The sequence below is a fragment of the Carcharodon carcharias genome, chromosome 30 (assembly GCF_017639515.1).
Source record: "Carcharodon carcharias isolate sCarCar2 chromosome 30, sCarCar2.pri, whole genome shotgun sequence".
Classification (NCBI taxonomy): Eukaryota; Metazoa; Chordata; class Chondrichthyes; order Lamniformes; family Lamnidae; genus Carcharodon; species Carcharodon carcharias.
The window spans coordinates 4512675-4530753 of record NC_054496.1 but is presented as its reverse complement, the minus strand read 5'-3'; the positions used below and the strand labels follow the sequence as shown (position 1 = coordinate 4530753).

Here is an 18079-nt window from a genome sequence, read left to right as displayed (position 1 = left end):
ACAATCTCAGGTCATCCCAGTCACTATTATAATGTAGGGCATGTCACAGCCAATTTATACTCAGCAAGCTCCCACAACCAGCAATCTGATAACAGCCTGATCAGTTTCTTTTTAAGTGATGTTGATTGAGGGATAAATATTGAAGAACTCCCCTATTCTTCTTTGAAATAGTGCCTTGGGATATGTTGAGCCCACCTGAAAGAACAGACAGCTCATCTGAAAGGCAGCATCTCCAACCAGTGCAGTGCTCCCTCAGTACCATGAGGTTTAGCCTAGACTTTTTACCCAAATCTCAGGTGTGCGACTTGACTCAGTAGGCTACTAACTAAGCCGTAACTAATACTGACACAGCAAACCTCTCAGGCTGGGTTGTGAAGAAGAGTCATATTTGATTCGAAATGTTAACTCTGTTTCTGTCTTTACAGAAGCTGCCAGAGCTACTGAGCATTTCCATCACTTTCTGTTTTTATTTTATACTGTCACAAGCTGTATTATGTGACCAATTTTCACACAGCTGTCAGCCTCTGGTGTTAGCAAAGAGATAAAGTAATCAACTGCACTTCAAAATATAACCATTCCATCACAGAAATCCAAATGAGTGGATTTTTTGATTATATAGTATTACATACAAATACTTCAGATATGCAACCTCTGAAACTCCAAAAATCACAACCCACAACTACTCTCAGTACATCTCCCCTCTGCTAAAACCACTCACTACTCTTTGATCATTCTGGTGAGCAAAAGTACCACCCCCAGCTTCTTTTTTCCAACTGTCTGCTTAAAATTCACCCCTTCCCCATCTCCCACCTACTCCCCTATCAGTTTCAACAATGTACAAGGAACTGGACTTCTTTGTCACTAAGATTAAAACCATGCATTCACCTTCCTCTGGTGCATTCCCCTTTCCCTTGCCCACCAATTCAAATCTTCCCCAAGGCCCCTCCCTGTTCTAGCCCTGAACCCCAGATTTTTCTCTAGTTCTTTTCCAAGCTCATTTTGTCCATAGGTGCATCACCTGCTCTCTCGATCCCATTCACATGAAATGCTGATCATGCAACTTCCCTCTGGGCCTCCATGCTAACTAATATTGCAAAAAAGAATCATTTTTCTCAGGCTATGTTCCCTCATTTTCTTTCTTTCCAAGCCATTATTATCACTATATTCCTAAAAAAAAACGGCTGTAAGAAATAGACAGGATGCTCAGTGAGAAATCGGGAGAAAAAGTGAGCTCTTTTTTATATTATTTCTCTATTAGATATTAAAGTACTGGTAAGGGTGAAGAAAATTAGTGTCCAAAATTAAAAATCCAGAGGTTGTTTCCCCAAATCCACTGGGGCACCAATGTGCACTGTCCTGGTACATTGTGGATTTGCCAGCAGTTTTTCAGTGCACTTAGAATTGATTATTCCCTTCATGTTACCGTGCTCAAATGATTCAGTGTCATTCACCTTCTATGTAACTGGTATTCTTGGTCAGAGAAAAGAAAGGAGCTAAAGATAATATTTACTTTTTAGCCAATTTGTTTTGCCATACATTATCTGAGACAAATTCTTTAGAAAATATGTATTTAGTAACAGATTGGCCCAAAGTTTCATTGAGAGAATGCAGAACTTCTTATTGCGCATTTCTGTTTCATGTGTGTATTCCACTAACAAGTGTTAGATAGTACATTAAAACAAATTCAACTTACAAAATTCCCTAACTCAGCAAAACTATGTCAGGGCAGAATGTCTAAGACTTGCACAGTGAATGTTCCTCTGTGCCTCATTCCAAGATAAAAAGTTGTTTTTGCTGCCAATGTGATGCTTTCTTTTCTGTAGTTAGCTCCCAACCTCTATCACAATGCTTTGCATCAATACCAATATCAGATCATTAGAGTTGCTGTTTCTAACCCTGTGCCATGTTGCCCAGTGACAGTGCAAACCAGAACAGTGAGGGTGGCATTGCTGCTCAAAGCCTTTTTTATTGTCCCTGTTGCAGTGATAAATTGGGGTGACATTGCTGCTTTAAACTGACTACCACATTGCCTGCAGCAAACCAGGGACAAGTGCAGCAAGAGTGGCACTGCTGCTCCTGCCATTCTGCAATTCAGTAGTGCCAACATTGAGTATAGCAAGAGCGATATTGCTGCTTCTCAGCTTGTTGCTATTGTGCGAACCACGTTCTTTAACTATACCCATAAAGCTGTAGAAAGTTCCCATCTCCAATCCCATAACAAAGTATGAGTGTGAAATATGTTACAGGTTGCACTGTGAAGCTGTGACTAATGATACTTGAACCAGGCATACCAAACTACCGATAAGAATGAAATTCAATGAAACAATTGGTTTTGAAAATCAGAACAAATGAATTAAACAACAAATCAGATTTCAAAATATTAGCATATAAATGAAGAGGAATATACCATCCACTTCAAAGTGGGGCCATGCCACCCCACTAATTTTAGTTAGGACTAGTTTTATAATTTGCCTCAGCTATGATTTACTACAGAATGTGACGAAGAGCCCCTTGATTTCATAATCTTGACTGATCAGGATCCTAGATCAGATAAATCCTTGAGTGAATGCATATTGTAGCTGGAGGATGAAGACAAATGTTGTTGCTCTGGGTGGATGGAGGAATAGATGCGGCTAATTTAAGCAGATGGGATTTGGGGTCACTATCTTGAGTAAGTGGGCCAAAACTGCAATATTAACCCTTGCCACTATTCAATAATTTCAAATTGGTCATTTATTGTCAAAGTGAGGAAAAGGCACCCAAAGACAGTGACCAAAAGACTAACTCAGATGTAACAGCCACTTGTTTACACAGAGAAGTTGTGCTGGAAACACAGATCTTATATAAAAGCAAAATACTGCAGATGCTGGAGATCTGAAATAAAAACAGAAAATGCTTGAGATACTCAGCAGGTCTGGCAGCATCTGTAGAGAGAGAAACAGTGTTCACATTTTGAGTCCAATATGACTAAGTTCGAAGAAGACTCGAAACATGAACTCTGTTTCTCTCTATACAGATGCTGCCAGACCTGTGGGGTATTTCCAGCACTTTCTGTTAACACAGGTCTTATACCTCATCTCGACTTCCTTTACGGCCGACTTTATCCTAACTTGGATAGGGATGTCATTGACTGGATGTCTTTGAGTAAAAGTACAACTGGAAAGAACAATGAAAGGCAATCAGTGATTTAGTCAGTTGTATGGCAAAGGCAGGTAGTTAGAGATAGTGATTATATTGGAGAATTGTACCAGTTTTTTATGTATTGTGTTTGATATGTTTTGGCGTTTGCCAAGGAAACAATGAAATGCTTTTATTAAACTCCTACAACAGCCACCAACGAACTGGCCCACAAGTGATGAAAACTGCAGAGAAACAGGAAGGCTGACCATTGCATCCCCTCCCCTCTTTAATAATAACCTTGGACATTTTCTTCCTATTGGTGCTGGTATTGCAGCTAGATGTTAGGAAATGCATAACAGGAAGCTGAAAGTAAATGGTAGCTTAATTTTTGTTCTATTTTTAAAGTAGTTTTGCTTGTCTACACCCCTCCCTCTTTGATTCCACGCACTGCTCCTGCCACTGGTTGATTAATTATGTTTGTCAAATGAAGTTGCTGAGAGAATTGTGAATAGACCTTGCCACTAAGTTAGATTTCCAGAATAGTTTCCCTGGAGTTTGCAGGACCCTTGTCAGATGTTTGATGAAAATTCAAATAGTTGGAATGTGATAGCACCACAAGTGAACCCTCCACCTGATTCCCAGTCCCAGGACCGGCCCCCATTCCTGACTGGTAGTTTCTCTTTAGCAACTGCAAAGAAGGAGATGGAAATAATCAAGTAAAATGCTATAAGATTCAAATCATTAAATAAACACTGAAGCAGAGATTCATTACACTTTAGGATCTGGCTCAGCTGCTTTTATATCCATGAGATGGGTCAGTGTTATGGTGAGACCAAATTTTTTTTAAAAATTGTATTTATATACTGCTTTTCATGACCTTAGGGTGTTCCAAAGCGCCTTACAGCCAATTAAATATTTTTGAAGTGTGGACATTATTATAATGTGGGAAATGCAGCAGCCAGTTTGTGCACACAAACTCCCACAAACAGCAATGTGATAATGACCAGATGATTTGTTTTATGTTGTTTGGGAGATAAATACTGGCTAGAATATTTTTTTTTATTCATTCATGGGATATGGGCTTCGCTGGCTGGGCCAGCTTTTATTGCCCATCCCTAATTGCCCTTGAGAAGGTGGTGGTGAGCTGCCTTCTTGTAAGGTGCTGTTGAAGGAGCCTTGGTGAATTCCTGCAGTGCTTCTTGTAGATGGTACACACTATTGCCAAGTGATTGAAGATAACTCCCCTGATGTTCTTTGAAATAGTGTCATGAGATCTTTTACTTTCACCTGAGAGAGTAGACTGGGACTTTGTTTAACATCTCATCCAAAAAACGACACTGGTAACAGTGCAACAGTGCATCTCTAAAGTCTTCCTCTACCGCTTGCTCCTAAAGTTCTGACTGAAACACATATCTGGAGAAGTTTGAATCTAGTTTCTGATGACAGCGACTCTATTTCTCTGTACTGCAGTGGAGTGTCAGCTTAGATTTTTATACCCAGGCCTTTAACCCCAGAACTCAAGAGGTGAGAGTGTTCCCTCTGAGTAATTGACACTCAGGTGTAACAAATTACCAAGTGATTTGCAACCCTGAGCTATTTCCTGTTTGTACCTGCAGTTCAAGGTTTGGATCTAGTTCAGATTGCACTATTGGTCTGGCAATAGCACTTAGTCACTGACCCAGTTCCCTCTCTATAGAGTGCTCCCCAGGCCTGATCATCCATTCTGGTCTGTTGGCTTCAAATCTGTGTCTCTGGGGTTTGAATGATTCACACACAATGATATTACATTCACTACACACTCCCTCTTAACTCTAGCTCTCTCACTCATGCCATCTCTAATATTTTTTGAAAACAAACACTTTACAGCTCTGAGGGAGACTGATTTTAAGAGATTAATAGATGTTGGAAAATGAAGTGGAAGTGAGTGTTTATTTTGGCTCTGATACTGAAGCAGGTGTGAATGTCTGATTGATCATTCTATATTGTGTAAAAAATTCCCTATATGACTACATGGAACTGCTGATGATTTAACCTTGATCTTACCCTGAGCCTACTCCTTTTGTTATGTTAAGTTTTATACTGTACTTACAAATATATACATACATTAAATTTAAATGTTAAGATATAAAAGAATGAACACTTAGCTTTAACGAAACTAAACAAACTTTAAGTATTAAAAGAAAAGAAAACAAGGGGCTGCAAACCATTAAGAGTTATCCCTTGACCTGTGTCTGCTGTGTATGGTGACACTATAATGACAGGTCACAAGAACATAATTTTATCATCCATATAGGGCGATGATCAATATATTATGTTGTATGTGAGTTAACTCTTAACCATACACTCCTATGAAGTGTAGAGATTTAAGCCTAGGCATTGGCGATGATATCAGCACGCAAACAGTTAATATATTTGTTTGACATTCTTCTGCTAATGTAGAAATTAACCTGTTTCAGATTGACATTTCCATTAAAATAGTTGACAACTGTCAAGCATATTAACTGTTATACACTAATGTTACAAGTAGTAATTTCAATATACGTTTTTCCATAAATCTTACTCCAGAGGTGCAACAAGCTATCCATTGTAAAAATTACTGCCATAAAAATGGTGTGTCTTTAAAGTCTCTTGTCCCTGCTTGCTCTGAGAGCCCCAACTGAAATATGCATTTGAGAAAGTTTGAACTTAGTTTCTGCTGATGGTAAGTTTATTGCTCCAAGATGACCATATTTCAGAACTAGTTGCCACAAAAACTATGACTTCTGCCGTCTTAGCTCATGGAAATATAGATATTATGTAAACTAATATGAACCTGAGACAATTTGTTCAATGTTACTGCGAATGGTAATTATATAATTACTGGAAATCCTCTTGGTCTTAGAAAATAAACATTTGCAATTCTCAGTAACAGTAACCATTTACTGATAAGTATAGATAGTCCCTTCCCAATAAACTCACTTCATATCTATGAGTATTTTCCATATAATTGTGAAAAAAGGCCAGTGCTACGTTAATGAATACATCCCAATATTGTCACTGTAGATGAGCGGCTCCCAAGAGAATTTCAGCTCCAACGCTAGTTAACAGGAAATTCCTGTAGTAAATATTATACAGGAGTCAACTTTCCTCCGCATTGCCAGGCTTAAAGGGTGTGACTGTAAACGTTTTTCCTGATTAAGGTTGCAGCTGTGCCAAGCTATGCTTTACTCTAGTATGTAGGACAATAATCAAATTAAGACACTGAGAAGCCATAACAGAGTGTCACAGGGAATATGAATAAAATTGTTAATTGTTTCCCCCCCCTCTGCTGAAGGACCCTCTGCAACATAAACAAAAACAGAAATAAAAATACCTGGAAAAACTCAGCAGGTCTGACAGCATCTGCGGAGAGAAACACAGTTAACGTTTCGAGTCCATATGACTCTTCAACAGAACTAAGTAAAAATAAAAGAAAGGTGAAATATAAGCTGGTTTAAGTGGGGGGGGGGGGGGGGGTGGGGGTGGGACAGGTGGAGCTGGATAGAGGGTCAGTGATAGGTGGAGTTTGCCAAAAGATGTCATAGACAAAAGGACAAAGAGGTGTTGACGGTGGTGATATTAGCTAAGAAATGTGCTAATAGGTGACATTAAGAGTAGAAAGCAGGACGAGCAAGGTAAAGATAGCCCTAGTGGGGGTGGGTGCAGGGAAGGGATCGAAATAGGCTAAAAAGTAGAGAAAAAACAATGGATGGAAATACATTTAAAAATAATGGAAATAGGTGGGAAAAGAAAAATCTATATAAATTAATGGAAAAAAAGGGGGATTGGAGAGGGAGTGGGGATGGAGGAGAGAGTTCATGATCTAAAATTGTTGAACTCTATTCAGTCCGGAAGGCTGTAAAGTGCCTAGTTGGAAGATGAGGTGCTGTTCCTCCAGTTTGCGTTGAGCTCCACTGGAACAATGCAGCAGGTCAAGGACGGACATGTGGGCATGAGAGCAGGGTGGAGTGTTAAAATGTCAAGCGACAGGGAGGGCTGGGTCATGCTTGCGGACAGACCGAAGGTGTTCAGCAAAGCGGTCACCCAGTCTGCGTTTGGTCTCTCCAAAGTAGAGGAGACCACATTGGGAGCAGCGAATGCAGTAGACTAAATTGAGGGAAGTGCAAGTGAAATGATGCTTCACTTGAAAGGAGTGTTTGGGCCCTTGGACGGTGAGGAGAGGGGAAGTAAAGGGGCAGGTGTTGTACCTTCTGCGGTTGCATGGGAAGGTGCTGTGGGAGGGGGTTGAGGTGTAGGGGGTGATGGAGGAGTGGACCAGGGTGTCCCGGAAGGAACGATCCCTGCGGAATGCCACCGGTGGGGGTGAAGGGAAGATGTGTTTGGTGGTGGCATCATGCTGGAGTTGGCGGAAATGGTGGAGGATAATCCTTTGAATGCAGAGGCTGGTGGGGTGATAAGTGGGGACAAGGGGGACCCCATCATGGTTCTGGGAGGGAGAGGAAGGTGTGAGGGCGGATGCGCGGGAGATGGGCTGGACACTGTTGACGGTCCTGTCAACCCTCTGCAACGTGGTATCTTTGATGCATTTTTAATTTCTCTTCTCACGTATATTCAATACTCTTCCCATACCTTTCTCCTTTATTTTATGTAGTTTTGTTTTTCTTATTCCCATTTTAATTGCTAGGTTTATCTGTTGCTTATACCTTGTTGAGTCAGGTTTGCCAAGATAAGATTATTTACCAGCAGATCTTCCATTGCACTGTTCACAATAAACTGGAGAATACATTGTTTTATTAGTTCAGGATAATCTAATACACAATATAATATCCAGTTACTAAAGTGTGGGTGTGGGCCTTTAAGGTCCCAAGGAATAATTGCTAGCCAAGAAACCTGGCTCCCCAGCACTGTTGCTGTCACTGCTATGGAAGACCATGACTCATAAAATGTCAGCCAGAATGCTTCTGGCTACTTCTGACATGACCTGCATGGCATGCCCAGACTATAAAAGCGTTAGTGTGGGCATGCCATATATCACAACCATGTAAAAGGCATTTCCTCAAAGTGAAATATGAGCTAAGAATTTGAGTTTCTGTGTAAGTAGTCCCCTTTTAATTTGCGAGTGATCCAATTTAAAAATAACCAGCAGCAAAGCTTTAGTCTTAAACAAGATAAAGGTTCATTTATTACAAAACTGCTGCTGTTACTTCAGCAAAAGTAATAAAGTAACAACACTCAAGAAGCTTGACATCATCCAGGACAAAGCAGCCCGCTTGATTGGCACCCCATCCACAAACATTCACTCCGTCCAGCACCAATGCACAGAGGCAGCAGTGTGTATCATCTACAGGGTGCACTGTAGAAACTCACCAAGGCTCCTTAGCTTCCAAGCTACTCGCCATCCTGACTTGGAAATATATTGCTGTTCCTTCACTTTCGCTGGGTCAAAATCATGGCACTCCCTAACAGCACTGTGGGTGTACTTGCACCACATGGGCTGCAGCGGTTCAAGAAGGCAGCTCACCACCACCTTCTCAAGGGTAATTAGGGATGGGCAATAAATGCTGGCCCATCCAGCAAAGACCACATCTCACAAATTAATAAAAATAGTTACTAAGTGCAAACAAAGTTTAAATGCAAATAAAGATAAATGATACTTACAGAGATGAAATTAAGTTCAGTCCTTTACGATGTTGTCGCAGGCCCTTGGTTGCAGCTGAAGTGTTGGAAGTCTGGAGTGAAAGGTTGAAGTTGAAGAGTTGCGATCAGCAGCTGCGATGGCTTCTGTAGCTGATTAGTCAGCATTTCAGATGGACTCAGCAGTTTAAGCAAGTTTTGAGAGAGTGAAGGAAGGCTCCTTGTTCCACATTAGTCTGTGGTTATGACACTTGAAGATTGCCTAAATTCTTTTCAGAAGAACAATGGTTGATTTCTGGATACCTTCCTCTTTGTCCTCCCTTGGCTGAGAACCCTCTCTGGTGATATCGGTCAGAGTTCTTCCTGTAGGTTCTGCGCAAAATGGTTTTCGCAGCCAGTCTTATCACAACCAAAACAATGACAGCTATGTCAATTTCAAAAATGAGCCATTGTTCCACCAGGCAAATAAATTAACTATGATGGAGTCCCTTTGAAGTATCTTCCTGCCTCCTGTTCTCTCAGAAGCTAGGGAGTCTTCTCACCTTCAGAAGATTCAGTGGACATCTTAATGACTCTTTGTAGCCAGTTCTAGAGATAATAGAGTCTGACAAGGTTTCAACTATCACAGAATGGTGCCAGGATGTCTGTCAGGATGTCAAACCCTTGAACAGGGTTTTTAAACTCCATTTAAAGGTTAGAAACTAAAAATGTATTTTTAAAACAATTGTCCCTAAAGATCTATAGTTTCATAATTACACGTTTGTGACAGATGTGTATCCCAGGAGCATGCAGAATGGGCAGATCATGATGTCAGAGAGCCTTCAATGCTGACCTGCCTCATGATCTGCCATTTTTGACTGCACAGGTCCTGTTAAAGCCCTCCCTTAATCACTGCTAGCTGAACATATGTTCAGCTACATGAGGGACCCCTCTATCACCACCACCAGTGAATATTTAAAGGGCTAACCTTGCAACCTTCATGTGAGTTGCTTTTGGTTTCCTTTTATTGATTCAGAGTTATTGAAACTATTGTGTCGATTGTTAATGGATGAGTTTAGAAAATGTTTTTTAGAGTGGTGCTGGATTTTGACAAGGAGGTCAGTGGAGTTGGAGTGCTTGTCAAGAGAAAGCTTGCTTCAGTAAAGTGGGCTAAAGTTGCAACGGCACTTGGACTGCAACATAACTTGGAAATGGAGCACAAGCAACAGAGAGAGGAGGCTGTGTGCAGAGAAGGGAGGTTGAGTCTTCATGGAGCACTTCTACCCTTACCTCATCCAGGAGCAGTGGCACCTGTGTTTCATCAAAGAGATAGTGAATGAACTATGTCATCTCCTAAAACCCAACCTGCAATCACAGCAGGGTGTGGGTGGCACCACTGGGGCTGTAAGCTCACCATTTCCCCTAAATTTCTATGCTAGTAGGAACCTTTCAAGTGGGAGCAGCAGCATTAGCAACTTCTCATTGTTGTCCATCCATCGCTGCATCAGGAAGATGCAAAATGTCCTGTACAGAAGGAGAAAGGTCTTCATGGTCTTTTCACTAACCAAAGAGAAGCTGGAAGAGCAAGCACATAGATTTGCCAGGCTAGCAGGATTCCTAGTGATGCAGGATGCCATAGACTGCACACACTTGGCTTTGCAGGCCTTACTTGTTAATAGGAAGTTGTTCAGCATCACATTAACAATCAGTTGTTGTGCAACCTTTCACAGAAGATACTGTTAGTGAATGCCTGCTATTCCTTTTTAAAGGAAAATAATGCCTAACTAACTTGTTGTAATTTTTTGAAGAGGTAACAGAAATGATTGAGGGCAAGGTCATTGATGTGCTGTATATGGACTTCCAAAAGGCATTCGATACAGTGCCACACAACAGACTTGGAAGAAAATTATAAGCCATGGAATAAAAGGAACAGTAACAACGTGGATACAAAATTGGCTGAGAGATAGGAAACAGAGAGTAATGGTTAATGGGTATTTTTCAGGCTGGAAGGTGTGTAGTGGAGTTCCTCAGGGGTAAGTATTGGGACCCTTGCTTTTCCTGATATATATATAAATGATTGACATCATGGTGTGCGGGGGACAATTTCAAAGTTTAAGGACGACAGAAAACTTGGGAGAATTGTAAACTGTGAGGAGGACAGTGTAGAACTTCAAAAGGACATAGATACATTGGTGGAGGGGGCAGATAGGTGGCAGATGAAGTTCAATGTAGCGAAGTGTGAGGTGATGCACTTTTTGGTAGAAAGAACATGGAGAGACAGTATAAAATAAAGGATACAGAGAGACCTGGGTGTATATGTACATAAGTCCATAAAAGTGGCAGGACAGGGAGAGAGCTGTTTCTAAAACATACAGTATTCTAGGCTTCATTAATAGGGGCATAGAATACAAGAGCAGGGAGGTTATATGAACTTATACAAGACACTGGTTAGACCTCAGCTGGAGTATTGTACAGTTCTGGGCACCACACTATAGGAAGGATGTGAATGCATTGGAGAGAGTGCGGAAGAGGTTTACAAGAATGGTTCCAGGGAGGAGACACTTCAGTTATGAGGAAAGATAGGAGAAGTTGGGACTGTTTTCCTTGAAGAGGAGAAGGCTGAGAGGAGACTTGATAGAAGTTTTCAAAGTCATGAGGGGTCTAGACAGAATAGATAGCTCATAAATGGATTGAGAACCAGAGGGCACAGTTTTAAAGTGTTTTGCAAAAGAAGCAAATGCGAGGTGAGAAAAACCTTTTTCACACAGCGATTGGATAGGATTTGGAATGCACTGCCTGGAAGTGTGGTGGAGGCAGGTTCAATTGAGGCATTCAAGAGAACATTGGATGATTATTTAAATAGAAATAATGTGCAGGGTTACTGGGAAAAGGCAGGAGATTGGCAATAAGTTAAAATACTCAGAGAGCCGGTGCAGACACAATGTAACCATTCTGTGATTCTGTGATCCTCGCAGTAACCATGACACATGCATTCCTTGGCCAGTCAGCCGTACCAGCCATTTTTGACTCACCGTGAAGAACCAAAGGCTGGCTGCTGTCTGACAAGGAATACTCACTTGCAACTAGCTCGTGACTTCCCTCCACCGTAAGAAAAAAAAACATTTCATAAATGCTTTATCCAACTTCCAAAAATAAACTCAAAACTGAACTATTCACCTCAGTGCCTGTCTTATGGATGCCTTTGTCTGTCCTAGTGCTCCGAGGCATTGTTACCCCTGTTGCTGCACCATGGCTTTCGTTGGGGGGACTGTAGATAGTCTTCCAAACAGCTCTGGGCCTTATGGGACTGGCTTTGGACCACTGCATCTCTGTATAGGTGACAGCAATCTGGACTGGCTGGCTGAAAGGCAATAGATAGAGCTCAAATGGTGTCATCTTGAGAAAGGATAACAGGTTCGTGCAGCACAGAGCCTTTGGCATTGTGTCAGGGCTTTGCTTCAGTAATCCTTGTAACCTGTCGGAGGGCACTGTAAATTGAGACATTGACTACCAAATGCTGAATCATGGCAGGGTTACTCTGGCGCTGTCTTGGAATTGGCAACCACTTCCATTCTGGAAAGGATGGGCTTCAAGCGCTAAATGAAGCCTTGTACCAGGTTTTTTCATGCCCCTCGACAGTGACAGGACGATCTGTCGCAGGCCTGCTAATGCATCAAACATCTCGATATGCATGCCCATCCACGTTCTCCTATACACCGCCACATCAAAGTTCTCATTGAGACCTCTGCAGCTCCACCAAGCTGGCACACAAACTATGCTTTTCACCTGGTCTGACTGCAGTTGACTCACCACAAGCTGATTCCAACCCTATGCTGCTAACTGGGTGGCTCTTTCAAAGAACTGATGCAGGTGCCATGGGCCAAATGGCTGCCTTGTGTTCTGTATGGTTCTATGATAAGTTGGGGAGATTTGGCACTCAGTGCTTTCTGAATTAAATTTTTGGAGCTGGAGCATTTTTTTAAACTTCAGAAGCGTAAATGTGTAACTTCTTATCACCAGGCTTTGTGGTAAATTCATGGGTGTTTCCAAAATTTGGTTTTCAGCTTTTCGTTTTCAATCGTCTTATCACCATGACCATCAAAACCGTCAAGGTTTGAAATGTTCAACTTTCCACAGTACACTGCAATATGTTTTGAAATAGAATTTTTAACTTTTTGATTGCCACCGAAGTGAAAATGCCATGATCATATTGAATGCCGGAGCAGGCTCGACGGGCCATATGGTCTATTGCTGCTCCCATTTCTTGTATTCTTGTGTCCGTAACCATTCCATATTTAATATTTGTTTCAATGTGTGTTTCAGTTTGATATGCTGCAGATTACTGCAGATATGTTTGAAGTTATGAACACAATTGCTAACACTTCTAAAGGAATATTTAAACTGAAAGAACCCACAGCAGGATTCACCAGTAAGAGCAGATTGCACCACTCGTGGCTGCAATTACTGCATTCTTGCTGTTGTGAAAGATAAAAGTACTTCCATATGTGTTAATTCTGTGATGCAGTAGGATTTTTAATAATGTATATGACATGTTGCAAACCTGAATTAAGCACTAGTTTCTGAGGCATGATTGAAATAAGGTAAGACCCAATTGAGGATTGGCATCAAATACTGTCTTGTCAGCGTTACCTAAATCCCAAGAGCAACAGACTAACGGTCTTTCTGGGGACAACAACAATCCAATTGTCTCTGTGTAATATGGAAAATATAGTATGCTTTACTTGGAAACGAGCTTCTCCTTTCCCTTCAGTCCCAGCTTTAAACCCCATCTGAAGCATTCAAATAGGAGTACAGATTGGCACTACTGTATATACAGAAGATACATTGTCCTCTCACATATTTAAAGGCAAAGCTACATGAGTATTTGGCTCCCATACCAGATACAATTTATCTTCTTTGCTTTTTAGGAATAGATTTGTAACAGAAGTTGATGCTGAATATTGCAGAACTTTGCCAGTATGCAGCATAATGTTGGAGCATGTCTCTGTTGATTATAGACTGTTTAAAAATGTTCAAAGGTAGCTGTTCAAACCTTGGATTATTTTGAGATGTTAATTTTGCTGAGTGCTAGTAACATTTGTTACTATTTGTAAGCGAGTTGCTGTAAGGCATTAAAATAATCTTTCCACTTAGTCTCAATAGCTGCCGGAAGGGCTTGGTTTTATCACCTCTCATGTGTCATAACACTGAAATGCCAGCATTAAGGCTTCCAAAATGCAGCTATGACCCCTGAAAGGATTACAGCAATAACTCCACATTAATACACATCTCTGCCTGTGCACTTGTTTCTGTGTCTGTGGCCTTATCTATCTCTGTCAGCATCCACTTCTCATTTTCTATCTATCTATCAGAAAGTGCAAGAGAGAATTGGTGTTCACAATGGCTGATTACATCGAAAAGAGAGATGGTATTGCAGTGTCAAGTAAAAGAAAATAGCAATTCAGAAAGGATCAAAAGGGGTTAGAATTAGAGTATTGCTGAAAAAAGAGACATGTCTAATCTTTTCTTCTTGCATTCATCACTCGCAAGAATACCAATATAAAGGGCAAAACAACAATTTATACTGTATGTGAAGAGAGTGTTGATTGGTTGGCAAGTGGCATTGCCATGTAGACTGCACTGATGGTGACTGACAGTTAACTTCCAAGCATTGTTTGAAATTTAAACTGATTGGTCAAGGCATTACCCTGAGGAATGAGTCAGCGAATGGCTGTCACTTATTTTGCTTAAGCTGAAACAGGATCAATTTATGTACGTGTTCTTTCTGTCTGCAAAGACCAGGGCCTTGTGTATTAATATATTTAGCTTCCAGTACATGCAAATGTCATACTGCGAGCGCAACTGACGATCTTAAATTGGTTGTCAGCGTAATTCTTGGCACATTGAGGATTATTTAGCAAGTGTTGTCCAATCGCGGAATCACATCTAATGTTAGGTACTGTGTTTTACAAGCATGGGCTGGTTGGGTATGGCCTATACCCTGCCTGTTGTGAACAGCGGCTGGAACATGCTAAGATAAAAGCAAAATACTGCGGATGCTGGAAATTTGAAATAAAAACAGAAAACGTTGGAAAAACTCAGCAGGTCTGACAGCATATGTGGAGAGAGAAACAGAGTCAACGTTTCTAGTCCATATGACTCTTCTTCAGAGTTAAAGAGAGGTAGAAATGTGATGGAATTTTGTTATGTTCTACTACGGGATCGCTTTGCTCACGAACCGGTTGCACGCTTATCTGTTGGCAGGTGAGTCGATTACAGTATACTGCAGATGCAGAGACCAATATGAAATGAAGCACATGCTATTTATTTATACAAACAACAGAACACTAGCATGATGTGTGTTTCTCCAACCAGACCCTACTCTAGATTAACATTAACATGGCAGCCTGTGCTTCACAGCTATTGGATCTTACAGGCAATCTGCTCACACTCTCAAAGGTGTATTACAGCTCAGATTACTACAAATTTGTGCTGTTAAGTGGGGTGAAGCAGGTAAAGCAGGATAGAAGGTCAGTGATAGGTGGGGTCTACGGAGAGATCAACAAAGATGTAATGGACCCAAGACAAAGGAAGTGTTCATGGTAAGAGCTAAAGAAGGTGCTAATAGTGGCATAAAAGTAAGAAAGCAGAATGTGTTAATAGCAGAACGGGGGGTGGGGGGGGGGGGGTGTTGGGGGAGTAGTAGTGGTTGGGGAAAAAAGATTAAAAAAGAGATAAAACAATGAATAAATGAAAAATAAAAATAAGTACATAAAAAAATGTAAAAATGAATTCATTCCTCTATCTTCACCCCTTTTTTAAAAATTCATGATCTGAAGTTGTTGAACTCAATGTTAAGCCTGGAAGGCTGTCAAATGCCTAATTGGAAGATGAGGTACTGTTCCTCCAGTTGGGCGGAACATGTTGTCTTTGGGACTTAGTTAGAATTAGAAATGTCTTACACAAACATGGTTTACAAGAATTGATAAAAAATCTTATTTAAATTGTGAATTTGATTACTTTAAAGATCCTTGTGCACATAAACTGAAACAAATTAACACTCCAGTTTACCCAAAGGCATGAGTACCTGTAGCAGCATGCCTGTAAAGAGGTTAGCTGGGCATGAGGGAGTTGAAGTATAGCATATAATAATACAAAGAGTGATTAAAAATCTCCCTTGTAATACTGAAAGAAGCATAGAAGTACTTTTTCCCACGCCAGGCACCAATCATTATTGCTATATTAAAGGTTTAAATAGGTTTCCTGTTAGTTCTTGTCATTCAAATGTATTTGAAATATTTCCAAGTAAAGCATACTATATTTTCCATACCACACAGAGACAATTGGATTGTTGTTGTCCCCAGAAAGACCTTTAGTCTGTTGCTCTTGGGATTTAGATAACACTCACAAGACAATATTTAATGCCAATCCTCAATTGGTGTCAGGATATTAACAGTCAATTATATAGGGCTGGATTTTCCGTTCCCACCAGGGCCAGGATCAGAGATGGTGAGTGCTAAAAATAATAGTAATATTTATTAGTAATAGTAAGGTTTAATAGCAGTAGTAAAGCTTATTATGAGTAATAGGGTTTATTAATTATAAATTAGTCAAGAAAGATATTTAATTAATACATAATAAAGATGGCAGAGCAAATGGTGTGTTGCAACTGCAGAATATGTGAGCTCCTGGAGGTCAGTGCGATCCAGGGCAAACACATCTGCAATAAGTGCCTGTGGCTCTCGAGGAGCTTTGGCTCAGAGCTGGAGGCTGAGCTGCAGACACTGCAGCTGTGATTTTCTGGTCTTGTGCACAACGGGAATCAGCGTTGGGTGGCATGGAAATTTTGTTGGACCAGCTAAAGACTGGTTGACTTCGAATGGGAATTTCAAGTCCTGTGTCGGATGGGACCAGAAAATCTTGGCCTGTGATGCTCAGGGAGAGGGAAATTTACCCTGGACACTTTGCTCCAGGAGGTGGTCACACCCCTTAGGCTAGTGTAGTGATTTGGTCAGTGGTCAGGGACAACAGGAAATGACTGTGAGTGAGGCAGGTAAGGGGATTGAGAAGGTAGAAGTAGAGGAGCCTCAGCAACTGCAATTGTCCAATAGGTTTGAGGTGCTTTCAGCCTCTAAGGCTGAGAGAGACTGTTGTGTGGATGACCGAACTGACCATGGCACATGAAGCCATTCAAGCTGGGTGAATTAATGGGAATGTAGTGCTAGTGGGGAACAGTATAGTCAGAGGGATAGATACAGTTCTCTGCAGCTGAGCGCAAGAGACCTGTGTTGCCTGGCAGGTGCCAGAGTTTAGGACATCTGCTCTGGAGCAGAACTTGCAGGACGAGGGGATGGTCCAGTTGTTGTGGTCCATGTAGGTTCCAACGACATAGATAGGACCAGGAAAGAGTTCTGCTTAGAGAGTTTGAGCAGCTAGGGGGTAAATTAAAAAGCAGAACCTCAAAGGTAATAATCTCTGGATTATTACCTAAACCAATTTGCATAGGGTAAGTAAGATTAGAGAGTTAAATGTGTGGCCCAAAGATTGCTGTGGGAGAAATATGTTTCAATTCATGGAGTACTGGCATTGTACTGAGGAAAGTGGGATCTGAATTATTGGCACAGTCTTCACCTGAGTCGTGCTGGGACCAGTGTTCTGGTGGGTCATATAATTAGGATGGTAGAGAGGGCTTTAAACTAAGTAGTGGGGCGAGGGATCAAGTGTGGGAAAAATGATATATTAAAGAGAGAAGACAAGACAAGAGAGCAAGGTAACGATAAGGGAAATGTTAGAGATTGGCAGGAAAGGTCAGAGTGTACAAACTTAAAATGAACCAGCAGATAAGGTAGATGTCGTAAAAATAGTAAAAAGATAGAACTGAAGGCTCAGCATCTAAATGCACATGGCATTTGTAACAAAATGGATGACTTGCCAGCTCAATTAGAAACGAATATGTATGATCTGATAGACATTGCAGAGGCATTGCTCTAAGATGACAAAGGCTGGGACCTGTCTATTCAAGGGTACATGATATTTTTGAAGGACGGGAAGCTAGGAAAAGTTGGAGGATAGCTCTTTTAATTAAGGAAGACATTATTACAATTGAAAGAGATGACCTTAGTTCTGGAGATCAATATGTAGAACTATTTTGGGTAAAGATAAGAAATAGTAAAGATAGAAAGTCACTTGTGGGAGTGGTTTATAGGCTCCCTAACCATAACCACACTAGGATGGGTAAGCAGGAAGAAATAATGGGAACTTGTGACAAAGGTATGGCAATAATCATTGGTGATTTTAATCTACAAATAGATTGGACAAATCAGATTGGAAGATGAGTTCATAGAATATTTTTGGGACAGTTTCTTAG

At 40.9% G+C, this 18079-nt stretch overlaps 2 protein-coding genes across 3 annotated transcripts in view; one reads left to right on the top strand and one right to left on the bottom strand.

The window, feature by feature from the left end:
• The window catches only part of LOC121271266 (sphingosine 1-phosphate receptor 1-like), a 96750-nt gene extending 83907 nt beyond the window's left edge, over window positions 1–12843 (bottom strand). Inside the window, exons 1-2 of one of the 2 annotated variants that reach the window (XM_041177097.1) lie at window positions 11890–12843; window positions 8758–9337 (exon numbers count right to left, since the gene is read on the bottom strand). The gene's annotated coding sequence lies outside the window, so the exon portion shown is untranslated. The remainder of the gene's footprint in view (window positions 1–8757; window positions 9338–11889) is intronic. The other variant, XM_041177098.1, reaches the window with a different exon arrangement.
• Window positions 1–18079, top strand: part of spc24 (SPC24 component of NDC80 kinetochore complex) — a 145597-nt gene that overhangs the window by 112724 nt on the left and 14794 nt on the right. The window lies entirely within an intron of this gene.